Source organism: Capra hircus, chromosome 8, assembly GCF_001704415.2.
Source record: "Capra hircus breed San Clemente chromosome 8, ASM170441v1, whole genome shotgun sequence".
Lineage (NCBI taxonomy): Eukaryota > Metazoa > Chordata > Mammalia > Artiodactyla > Bovidae > Capra > Capra hircus.
Window position 1 is genome coordinate 55,417,153 of NC_030815.1, and position 13,377 is coordinate 55,430,529.

The 13,377-nt window shown below is 41.3% G+C and overlaps 1 protein-coding gene across 5 annotated transcripts in view; it reads left to right on the forward strand.

The window, feature by feature from the left end:
* TLE4 (transducin like enhancer of split 4) overlaps nt 1–13,377 on the forward strand; it is a 159,540-nt gene that overhangs the window by 41,511 nt on the left and 104,652 nt on the right. The gene's annotated exons all lie outside the window — the stretch shown is intronic.

The window sequence follows — 13,377 nt, forward strand, 5'->3', positions numbered from 1 at the left end:
ACTCTTTGGCCTTGTCTGTCTCTTGGTATTTGCATTGCATATTTCTGAGATACAATGTCTGCACTCCAACTTCCACACCTTACTAACATCCATTGGAATATAGTTGTTTTTATATAATGGAGTATTTTCTGATTTGCTAAGCGAAATTCAGTTGTTAAAATACTTTGCTGTTGTTAGACTATGTAGTGTTGCTCAGGATTATGATTTTGTCATAACGGCCTCTAATAGGGCAGATTGAAAAATTGCCTAGGGGACAATAGCTGGTTCTACGTTTTTGTCACTGAGCATTAAGAGTTGGCAGAAGCTATATCAAACATAAAGGCTTTTCATAGTAAACAAGCTAATGTAACTTTTGGCCAGCAGCTTTTCAAAAGTTACTTCTTATTACCTGATGAAATCTTTATATAGTGGGTGCATTTGGGAAAAGACACAAAGGATGGACTCAGTGGACTCATTTCTCAGTACCACGGCCTCACACCTCGCCACAGCCCAGCGAGCAGCTCACCTTGCTTGCTTCTGCTCCTGCTGGTGGACATGTGCACGCTGCCCACAGGTGTGCACAGGGTGGGATGAGAAGGTGCATTTTGATTGCATTGTGCTTCCTGGTGGCTTTTTTTTTCCCTTCCCCCTCTGCTTGCTTGCTTTTAGTAGTTACAAAGTTTGGGTGCCCCTGCTGGAGAGGGAATTTTTGCTTCTGGACTACTGAATTCTTCATTTGCTCAGATCAGATCAGCTGTAAGAAGGAAGAAGCTAATAAATGGAGTATCTGTATGCCTTGCAGCCACAGTGCTTGCTGTGGGCTGGAAGGCACCAAGGCACTTTACTCCTACCATTTGGTTGTGTCACGTTGCTTTTCAGGAGGGCAGTTCACCTGCCTGCCTGCCAGTGGGCATGCGCTGAGGTTAGCATGCAGCCGGTGTTTGAACATGCATGTGTGTTAGAGGTATGTGGATCCCTGTCTGACTTCTTATTTGGTCATTATTGGGTTAGATCTCAATAGCCATGACGACCTTTCAGTGGGAATATATCCTTTAGAGGCTCTTGTATTCACAAACTGTGGACTTAAATTAACATCCTGAATTCAAATGCTTTTGTGGATCACAAACAAGAAAGGATGTATTGTCTTTCTCATCCTTTAGCTGTGACCACAAAACCACCACCCACTGTATCCCCATTTACCTATTTCTACTCAGGATTTGCTTGTTGACCAGATTACATGGAGTGGTGAAAGCACTAAAGGGGCTCATTTGCATTTCTCTAGGAAGCCTGGCTGCCCCTTGCCTGATCCAGACCAGCATGTGTCTCTTTAAGCAGCTCTGCTTTATGGAGATGGCCAGTGGGAAGAATGTGTAACCGATTGTGCTATGGACAGGCTAAGGTGTTGTTCCCCAAGGCAGGAGGAGAAGTCTGAATTTTTCTTGGGGTGGTGTTAGATTTTAGACTTCCTCAGGCACAGACTCCTACACATAATTACCAGTACAGCTTATTCCCGTGGCATTTTTTGTGGGATCTGTGGGGTTATGTTCAGATGTGGGAGGAGATCTGAGGGTGTTGGTGGAGCTAGCTCATTTGCCAGTAGGTCGTTTTCCCACGTGAGTTATGTTGTTTGTGTGAGCAGGCCCGGTAGGAACAGAATGTGTAATGGTAGTGGTGCTGAGCAAGACTGGACTGGAATTAATTGGCTCAGGAAGTCGTACCCTGTAGAGGAAAGCCGTAGGGAGATACTGGCAACTCCTTTTCTGCTTTAAGCTGGGAGGATGGGCGTCATAATCTCACTGCTATTTATTTCCCTAATGCTTTTGGCATTTCTTGGTTGAAATCCTTGACATGTGTCATGAATGACCTGTGTCATGGTTTTCTAAGTCCCGCTTCTGTGTATGTCTTCTCTTCTGCTTGCCTTGGATCTAATTGGCTTTTCCTTTTTTAGTTTCCTAAGGTGTGTGTATATCCTTTAATGTGTGGGCCTCTGACATGTTTGTTCCTGTCCATTCCAGGCCTCTGTGATGTTTTGTGTCTGAACACTGCCCACCTTGTTTCCTCTTCTGGGCATTCTGTGAGCGTCACACTCCTCGCTTCTATCCTGAGGCCAGATGGACTGTAATCTGGAGGGTGGGGAGGAGACAGGTTATTAGAGGAAGATGAATTCTATTTCCTGTCTCTTCAGAGGCATGGAAAATCACTCTTGCATGGCTGCAAGCGTCACTTGGTGCTGGGACTGAAGGCTTTTAATCTGATCTCTTAACACCAGCTCTCTGTGTGACAGTCTTGCTGCCAGGATGGCAGCTGCGGTATTAGAATTCATTGTGAAATATTTTTATTTAAAAAGTAAATGAAACTAAAAGTAAATAAAAAGTGGTTTTATTTCTAAAAGTATTTAGAAAAAAAAAGACCAGGCCTAAAGACTATAGTGTGTAAGCGACAGGACAGTGATTGGAGGCATTTTTTGGAGTTTCCCAGGAACAGGAGGTAAATTTCCAGACACCTAAATAAATCTATTTTTAATTTAGCTCCCATATGCTGATTAATGTACCTACTTAATATCGCTTGTGTCTAGTGTACTGCATTTTCTAAAATTAAAAAAATGTATATATAGTACTGGATGACAACTATTGGATAAATTTAGTTTTACCTACAAGACTTTTGAGGGGGAAATAAGTTATATAATTATAGCTCAAGGATTTGGAGTATGTCTATGTATGTAACATCAGAGAAAAGTATTTTCTTACTAGGTTTCACTAAAACACTTTAAAAAATTATAGCCCATCTCTATTTCAGTGATGTGCTTACTGCACTCACAGCTACTTCCAGAGTCCCAGAGATATTGCCAACTGTTTACATGAAGTGAGTAATCATCTCTTACAACTCTTAAAAATTTCACAGGATCCTTAAATCAGGATTTCAAGAAACCTATGAGTGAGTCCTCATCTACCTGAAGCTGCTCTTTTCTCCCACTTTCTTTTGGCGTTAGGGGATGGGTAAGACTTCTTTATATCCTGTGGCCCTCAGATTTCAAAGGCAAATCTCAGAGTAGTAAATGGGAAGTTCTCTGTCTCACTTCAAGTCTCGTTTGCTGAGGAGGAACTATAATCAACTTCCTGTTGGCAGTTCCATAAGCAGGAGATGGCCAGGGATGATGATGGTCACGTCTGAGTCTGGTGCTGGGCTCCCTGTTACAAATTGCATGGCTTACTGTAACCTAGTTAAGCTGGATGACCTTTAGCAAGTGATTTGCCTCTTTAAGCCTCAGTTTCCTCATCAATAGGATGACGTTAATAATAGCATGTAACACATATGATTGCTTTGAGGATTACCTGGGATTGTCCTTGTGTAGCTTGGCACATAATAATAAGCAGCTATTGAGGCTGACTGGCAATAGTAGCTGAGCAACAGCCGAGAAGGTCTGAGTTCCCTTCTAAGAGGATCTGGAGCCAGGCCTCCTCCCCTTTTACTCACTGCTCTTTGGAAGAACGAGTATTGCTTATCTTCTTCAGATGTCCTTACAGAGGAAAAAAGTATAAATTAAAACAACAGCCTGTGAACTGTGAACTAGCTGAAAATTCAGTGAGGCATATTAGGTAGGGCTCAAGGGTGATTCTCTTGTAGCTCCCAAAAATAGTTTTCCCATTTAGTAAACACCTGTCTCTTCCCCAACCAGCAAAGATCCAAAAGGGTGACAGCTCTTAAAGGTGTTCAATCTATAGAGCTCACCTCAGGAGATGCAGTGATTTTGGATGGGGTCTGTGTTCTACCCACAGAACTATCCAAAAAAAAAAAAAAAAAAAATCTCAATCCTGCTGGGAGACTGGCCGTTTTAAATACCTGGCGGCTTAGCTGGAGTTAATTTTGTTTTTCCAAGTAGTTTCTGTGGATGAACTCATTTTTTTCATCAGTGATTTCAGGATATAGCTTGAAGACCCTTAGACCTTAGGAGCCCTCAGCAAAATTGAAGAATGACTGTAAGTCCATACTTATGGCCTTATCTCCAGTGTCCCCTTGCCCCCTTTCCAGGGACATACATTTAGGGAGATTCTGACGTAGATTGAAAACTATGTGCCACTTGTTACACCCTGGCAGCAGGGCACAGTGTTTCTGCTAATTTGGCATTTACACCAGCTCTGGCTCTTACTGGCTTTATACTGGGAGAGTTCATCTCTGAGTTGTAATATTCCCATACATGATGAAAGGAACCCCTTTTGCAATGTGTATTATTAAAATGTAAAGCACTGGGGATAGTCAATGCCAGTAGTTGTTGTTGTTTCAACATTTCTTGGGAAATGAATTTTATTCCAGCTCATTTTGGGTCCCAAGGCATTTGGAGAGGGAGGGACTTGGTAAAAACTGGGAGGAGTTGAAGGTAATGCTTCCAAAAGGGCTGGCTGGAGGTCTTCCTGTGAGGTGAGCTAGGCCTGGAGCTCCAGGGGCTGCTTCCAGCAGTGGGTGGTTAGCTCCGCACAGACCACCTTCCAGAATGGAGGAAATACTATCTTTCAGAGCGGAGGGAATATTTTTGGGAAACCAGTAAGTATTCTCTTATCCTATTAGATTAAGCATTAAGTAAATATTGGGCACTAGCTAAGGATCTTACTCAAAAGATGTTTGCGCTTTTTGGACTTTCCTCCCCTTGAATTATAAAAGGAATAGTTTATTTTTGAGATGGTTATAGAGTATGTTTCATGATGACCAATAGGTGTTCTTAAGACATTTGAGAACTTCAAACCCCTAGTAGACTATAGGTCAGTAGATGGTAATGTATTATGTGATAGTTGAAAGTCTTCTTTCCCCAGAGTAATGTTTGTATTTTTCAGAAACTTGTTGCTTCCCTAATAGGGAGCAGAGTTCATTGAAAGAATTAGGTTATGCGTGAAGCAGTGTACTAAGAGCCCAAGGTCAGGCAGACTTGGGACCAGATCCTGGCTTAGCCACTTGCTTCTTTTACCATGTTGAATGCAATACTTTTATTTTTTTTTTTGGATTGAAGTTTTCTTATCTGAAAAATGGGACACCTGTACTGCAGGGTTGCTGTATGAGGACTTCAGTTCAGTTGCTCAGTTGTGTCCGACTCTTTGCAACCCCATGAACCTTAGCACACCAGGCCTCCCTGTCCATCACCAACCCCAGGAGTCCACCCAAACGATGTCCATTAGTCGGTGATGCCATCCAACCATCTCATCCTCTGTTGTCCCCTTCTCCTCCTGCTCTCAATCTTTCCCAACATCAGGGTCTTTTCAAATGAGTCAGCTCTTCGCATCAGGTGGCCAAAGTACTGGAGTTTCAGCTTCAACATCAGTCCTACCAATGAACACCCAGGACTGATCTCCTTTAGAATGGACTGGTTGGATCTCCTTGCAGTTCATGGGACTCTCAAGAGTCTTCTCCAAAACCACAGTTCAAAAGCATCACTTCTTCTGCGCTCAGCTTTCTTTACAGTCCAACTCTCACATCCATACATGACCACTGGAAAAACCATAGCCTTGACTAGACGGACCTTTGTGGACTAGTGATCATGCAAAAGCCCTAGCTGGGTATCAGGCTACTGTTAAAGAGACTAAAGGAACAGTGATTTGGGCAAGTTTGTTTTCCTTTCAAATAACAGTTTGCATAGAAGCACCTGTAGCTAATTTGGTGACTCCACAATATTGTGAAGTCAACTTCCTTCTGTGTTGATGTTCATCAGGCCTAGCACCACCATGTCCTCCCCTAGCCAGCAGGAAGGATGAGACAGGACATGTGCTTTCTCTTTTTTTAAGGATATAATGTGAATGCTGCTCCCATTTGTGCTCACTTTGCAATGGCCAATGCCTAGTTACGTGCCCATAGCTAGTTGCAAGTGAGACTTGGAAGTGTAGTCCTAGCTGAGTATGCCCAGCTAAAACTTAAACTAACAGAAGAGAAATGATTTCAGGAGACAGCTAGCAGTTCTTTCTAGATACAGTGCTATGCATAAAATAGTGAGCATTATTATTATTGCCAGTGTTGATTTGAAGGGAAGTCATATTGAACCAGTGGTATGTGTTTGTTACAAACTTTAGCTCTGACTATATAATCAGCACAACCCCATATTTTAGCAATCATGTAAAAGATAGAATAATGCATAGTTCTTGTTATAGAAATCTCCTCCAGGATCTAAAGTGTAGGGAAAAGAGTCACCCCTCAGGTATTGTTTATCATTCATACATCCACAGAGGGTGGAAAGGAACCCAACATGAACAGTGATGGGCCCTGTGGGCTGTCTGGATCTAGATGCACAGCCTGTATTTATGCCCATACTTTATAAAAAGCACAGAGACTTTTGAAGACACCTCTTAATTGAAGAATGGGATATAGGAGGTCACTCATAGGCCTGCCACTTTTTATAGTAGCCTTGCTGGAAGGAAAATGCTGCTTGAAACTGGAAAAGTTGTTAAGGAAATCGCTTCTAATAAGTGGAACATTTGTGAGCCCTTAAATTATATCTATCTGAGACATGCCCTTTGTCTATCTCATACATACTCTTATGCATACATCTTGTCCTTGAGCTGGAAAAAATGAAATCACTATTTTTTGACAGTTTCCTTCCCCTCCAAATCATGGAAAATAAATTGGATAAGTCATTCTTGGTTTTGTGGAATTTTAAGACATCTCAGAAAAAGTAGTTCAGGTTGATTGTTTTGCAGCATCAAATTTGATCCATTTTAGTGTCTTGGACTTCAAGCCATTTGTATCCACAGCCTGAAGTAACCTGAAAGATATGTTTGTACCTCACTGGACAGGTTGAAAGAACAGGAAGTGGTTCCTTAGGACCAGTGGCTCCCTAATTCCCATTTATTAAACCATGGTCATCGTTAGATTTGGAGAAATGGCATTATTCATCTTTAACGTTGTTTTCGACAGGTTGTTACAACTTGTTTCTAGGGCCTTCTGTGCCAAGGAGATAAATATTATCCTCCTCCTCTAGACCTCTGCAATTCCTTTGCTAAGGCTTTTTATTCCTTGAGTTCTTTAAGCAGAAAGCAGGCTTCTTGGAGGCCGTGGAGGAGCCCAGATTGGAGTGAGCAGCTCTTTTTGCCTTGCATCTGTGATTATTAACTTGGAAAAAAAAAAAAGAATTCAAATCATTATTTTGAACACATTTTAGCAAAAAAGCTCTCTGATCATTAGAATTTTTAGAAGTAAAAATTTTAAGCCTTTTTACTTCTATTTTTATATTTATCTAAAGAAAAGGGAACATTCCAACTTGAATGCTTTTGGGGGCAAATTTAATTTTAACTCAAAAGTTTTTATTTCCTTGTTAGCTTTTCTAACGAGTAGTAGTACCAAGTAGTTGTGTTTTCTCTAGAATTTTATAGGTTTATTTAGGTGGTCTACCTTGCATTTAAATAGTAGAAAAACAATACACAATTATATAGTAATTACAATTGTATAGTACTGATAGCATAAGTTCCAATAGGCTAAGATAGCCAGTCAAATCAAATGACACATGAATTTCTGTTTCGTATTTCTACTTTCCATAAATTTGGTCCTTTTAATTTGATGAAAAACAAAACCTTTCACTATGTTATGAGATATGGTTGTATGTGTAGTGCTGGGTTTTTTTTTGGCACCTAGATTAACATGATACTGAATTACTCTGAACTGCATTTTGCATGTATAGAATAATTGTAGAATAGAAGTTGAAAAATGTGATCAGTCACTTTCATATTGTGCCTTAGGGAGGGAATGAACAGTGTGCAGTGGTTACATGCACTGGTGGCAGTGTTCTCGCCTCATAATGGCACCAGGTTAACTTGTCTTATTCCTTGTTAACTTTGTAAGGAATCAATGGCTTGTGGATAACGTGGTTTGATGTAGGAGAACCTGCCTGAAATCACCAGAGATCTCCTGATAAGTATGCAGTGACAACTGTAAGACCATCTTCCGAGATCATTCATTAAGTGCCAGCAACCTTCACCGGTCACGTCTGCTTCGCGTTCAGTGCCATTTTATCAGTGTTGGTAATGTGTTGTGACAGTGCTGTTATGTCTAAGGAATGTCCTAAAATGACTAATACACCTGGGTTGGGGCTTTAGAGGATTTGGACCAGTTTTCTACTTTTTACATTGGGCAACCTTTCATTTAAAATATTATTTCTTACAACACTGAGTGAGGCATCAGAGAGCATAATCCTGTCCCATGTTCCATGGTTGACTAATTGGCTTGTTCTGCATGGTCGTGTATTTTGATTGACAGTTGGACACTTGGTGAGATCCTTATGGTAGCATCATAACCTGCTTCCCCTTAGGAAATGAAAGATGGTTCTCAAGAGGGAGAACTTTTTTTCTGTAGGCTTTTTTGCCTTGGCATCTGTGAATATAAACAAAAAGAAAAATAATTCAAATCATTATTTTGAACACACGTAATCAAATGCAGGCCTCCTTCCAAAGGCAGCAATGCCAACTCTTATCAATATGTGTCCAAGAAAATGGGTGCATATTTGAGAACCTGACTCATTTCTTTGACTTTTTGTTAGATAGCAGTTGGATTATTACTGGATCTAAGCTTTAAGGTCATGTTGGCTTGAAGCTCAACATTCAGAAAATGAAGATCATGGAATCCGGTCCCATCACGTCACGGGAAATAGATGGGGAAACAGTGTCAGACTTTATTTTGGGGGGCTCCAAAATCACTACAGGTGGTGATTGCAGCCATGAAATTAAAAGACACTTACTCCTTGGAAGAAAAGTTATGACCAACCTAGATAGCGTATTCAAAAACAGAGACATTACTTTGCCAACTAAGGTCCGTCTAGTCAAGGCTATGGTTTTTCCTGTGGTCATGTATGGATGTGAGAGTTGGTCTGTGAAGAAAGCTGAGTGCCGAAGAATTGATGCTTTTGAACTGTAGTGTTGGAGAAGACTCTTGAGAGTCCCTTGGAGTGCAAGGAGATCCAACCAGTCCATTCTGAAGGAGATCAGCTCTGGGATTTCTTTGGAAGGAATGGTACTAAAGCTGAAACTCTAGTACTTTGGCCACCTGATGCGAAGAGTTGACTCATTGGAAAAGACTCTGATGCTGGAGGGATTTGGGGCAGGAGGAGAAGGGGACAACAGAGGATGAGATGGCTGGATGGCATCACTGACTCGATGGACGTGAGTCTGAGAGAACTCCGGGAGTTGGTGATGGACAGGGAGGCCTGGCGTGCTGTGATTCATGGGGTCGCAAAGAGTCAAACTCGACTGAGAGACTGAAATTAACTGAAAGCTTTAAGGTACCTTAAGTTAGAGCTGCATTGTCTAGTATAGTAGCCATAGCCATAAGTGGCTATCTAGATTTAAATTAAGGTTAAATATGAGCGGCTTTGTTGCTCAAATAGTAAGGAATCTGTCTACAGTGTGAGAGACCCAGGTTTGATCCCTGGGTCGGGAAGTTCCGCTGGAGAAGAGAATACAGTCCACCTCAGTATTCTTGCCTGAAGAATCCCTTGGACACAGAAGCTTGGAGGGCTACAGTCCATGGGGTCGCAGAGAGTGCACATGACTTGAGTGACTAATGCTTTCACTTTGACTTTTCAAAGTTAAATATTGTTAAAAACTCAGTTTTTCAGTCACAGTAGTCACGTTTCGGGTGCTCAGTATCCACCCATATGTGGCTAGGCGCTACAGCGCAGATCAGAACATTTCCAACATTGCAGAGTTTTGTGTTGGAAGACTCTGGACCTGTAGAGGTTATTGGACATACAGTAAAGAACACCTTGCCTGCATGTGAGTGAGAAAGAAGAAAACAAGGCCACGTGGTCAGTACGAGAAAGACATAGGCGACAGTTTTTAAAGTGTCTCCTGAGAGCCAAAGTTCCACAGCCAAAATTGTTTGGAAAGGCCTGCATATGTATTTGCCCTCTTTTGAGATTTGAAACTGAGCAAATGAGCAGTTTGCCTGGTGTTAGGTGAATTAAATCTTGTGAGTTTTAAAATTTTGTTTTGTGTAAGTAATACCTGATTTCTTAGGGGACTAACATTTCTTGGAATAATATTTAGGAAAGACTGACTAGAAGGATTTTGGTTAAATTTAAAGCTTATTTGTGTCAGTAAACTGTTGAAAAAGGCTCAGTGGGTTTTAGTCTGACTTAATAGACATGGAGTGACACTTTTACTGGGGTTTGATCTGCTCAGGATCCGCTTGAATCTGGATGGGCATGTTGGGCACAACCAGAAGAGTATCTAGAAGGATGCGTCTCTGAGGGACTGACCTCGAGAAGTTTAACCTAGAATGGATAAAATTGAAAACATGCATCATGCCGTTTTCAAATCTTTGAGGTGCACTACTGTGGAAGAGAAGTTAGAGGCAAATTGGGTGGGAAGAAGTTACAGGGAGGTCGATTTCTACTCAGTAATAGAGCCCATTGCCCCAAAGTGGATAAAGCTTGTGCATGAGGTTGTGAGTTCAGGCCCCAGTATCTTTTCCCTTAGAATATTGCATTAGCTGTCTCTCTCTAATCTGGTTCACCCCCCTGCCATCCAGCTTCTTCACTATTACCAGATCCATCTGACTAAAATGCAGCACTCAGCGGCTTAAAAATTTTAAACAAGAAGTATCTTCCCAGGGTAAAGTCCAGCTTCTTTGCCTGTCATGCAAAGATTTTCACTGTTTGGCTCCTCCTGCCTCGCAGAGTTCACTCCCCACTAGTATGTGGTTCTGTGGAGTATGCCTGCATCATACTCAGATGACTTCACATGCCTACCTTTGTTGTCCTTTGTGTGAATACCTCTTCACTTGAAAGAGTTTTCCATGTGTGTCTTTGCTATGCCCAGGAAGGGCCTCAGAATCCTACCTTGCCTTATCTTTCCAACTTCGTCCCCTCCTCCACTGTCGTTCTGCAGCCACACGTTCTTTCTGTTCCTTGATAGACATGTTTCTTCATATTTCGGCACCTTATCCAAGCTGTTCCCTCTGCCTCCGCTTCGTTTCTCCGTCCTTTTTACTCACAGAACTCCTGCTTGTTCTCCTAGTCTCAGTTCTTAGGTCCACTTCCTTAAAGAATCTTCCTACAGCTCTAAGGTTTGATTAGCTGTTTTTCTGATGAGCAATTGTGTAGCATCTTGTCATCGTCTTTGTGGAAACTATCCTGCAATACCTCTTGAGTATTCAATGTCTCATTCACTAATCATTCATTAATCTCGGTTCCTACCACAGTGCTTGACACACAGTAGGTGCTTAATAAATAATTGAATAAATGAATAAGAAAACAAAGCCTTTCCTTGTTGCCTCAGGAACTGTGCTAACCATTCCTGCTAGTAATCTTCCCTTGTAGTTTAAATCCTTGTATTATAAGATGCTCTCTGTGAATTGTGTATGTCGGGGGGAGGGACATGATGTGTGTGTGTGCTCAGTCATGTCCAACTCTTCACGACCCTGTGGACTCTAGCCCTCCAGGCTTCTCTGTCCATGGGATTTTCTAGGTCAGAATACTGGAGTGGGTTTCCATTTCCTACTCCAGGGGATCTTCCTGACCCAGGGCTTGGACCTGCATCTCCTGTATCTCTTGCATTGGCAGGCAGATTCTTTACCACTGTGCCACCTGTGGAAGATATATGTGTGTGGGGAGGGATGTGGCATTATCTCTTGCTCACTTTTGCATCTTCGCATATCTGGAGAAGAAACCTAGTTCCTTGTACATATCTGTCCTTACTACCCCTATCAAAAAGAGAGATATTAAAAAAAATTTATTAAGTTGTGATGTAGTTTTTTAAAGTTTTTTTTTAGATTTTTGAAATTTTTATTGCCATGCCCCCAAAATATTGCCATGGCAGGTATTGTCTTAATAGTGCTCTCTGAGAAACGTTAAACATATAAGGAATCTATATTCTAGTGGTTTGTAAATGCATGATTTTCAGTAGGCTTTACTGGACTTGTCATAAGCTTATATTGTTTTAGTCGTGTTGGAAAAAATGTTTTCAGTACTTTAACTGATTAAGTGCAAAAGTTAATTTTATGATGATAAAGGTTAAGTAGGCAAGTGATTTAATATATAGAGTTTAATTTTACTAGTCCTTTTTTACAACCATGCATGTATTCGCTAAATCGAAGTATTTTATTGAGATGTAATTTACACATCATAAAATCATTTTAGGTGTGCAATGCAGTAATTTTTCGTAAATTTCCAGAGTTGTGTAGCCATAATCAGAATTGAGGTATTTTTGTGTTTTTTTGGATTTTTTTAGAAAATGATAAACCACAGTATTTTAAAGAATAAATATCTGAGTCCTCCCCCCCACCTTTTTTTTTCCTCTTCCAAATCCTAGTTGGAGGTTCCTCTCTCAGAGACCCATGGCTTATTAATACATTCCTAGTGGCTCCTTACTTGGTGCTACTGATAGAAAGTTCAGACTGGGAGTTTGTATCTGAGTGAGCATCTTGAGCAGCGAGACTGGTCACAGGACTCTTGCTCCTCCAGATTTACTGGGGCTAGAGTGGCTGTCACCACTTGCGGTGAGGCCACAGAGGAGATCGGCAGGAAGTGGGAGAGGAAATGAGATGTGGGTGGAGTGGGAGGAGAGGAGCAGATGGGGAAGGGGAAGAGAAGAGGAAGAGAGGACAGACATAATGGGAAAGCCATCATGGTTCTAAGAAGATGTGAAAACTTGCTGTATCTTGTGAACCAGAGAGGTTATATGTTAAAATTTGAAAATGGAAAAACAGTGCCTCTTTGGGTGCACTTGTGGGAGTATTTTGGGTTTTCTTCCTCCAGTGTTCATTCTTTTATGATCATTTGCCCTTCCTGCTGCTGCTTCAGGGTGTGATACAGTCTTAATGTGTGGCTGAGTGAGCAATGTCAGTGTTTCTGGTGCTTTCAGAACTCACACGAGAGGGTGCATTCTTTGTCTTAGGGAGCCCCTGTTGAAAAAGTCCTTAAGTGCCATATGATTCACAGTTGTAAGCAGAAATAGGGAAGTAAAATCCTGAACTACAGGTAAAGTTCAGTTGTGGTATTAGCCCATGGCCATTGCCATGACAGAAAAGGAAGGAGCTGAATCATGACTTCCATTGTCATTTTAGCTTTTTAGCAAGAGTTTCTATAAAAGCATCTGATGTCAGTGTTACGGTTCACTGGTGTGTTTCTGGTTTTCTCAGTAAATGTACCTGATTTTAATGCCAAGTCAGAAAGATATCCCCACTGCCTAAGGCATCTTTGCTCATCTTGGCAGTTGGAATCCAGTTTATGAAACAAGAGTTGAGCAATCTTCATGGTAGGAAGGCCCTAACAAGATGTGTGTTCTGCATCTCTCTCTCATGGAACTGTTCTTTGAATACTTAGTGTGAAGGAGATGATATTTCAGTTATATGGAAGTGTTTAAGCAACATACAGAAATGGCACAGGGTAAGAGCTTTTAAAAACTGGAGTTTAATGAATGAGTGCATGAATGG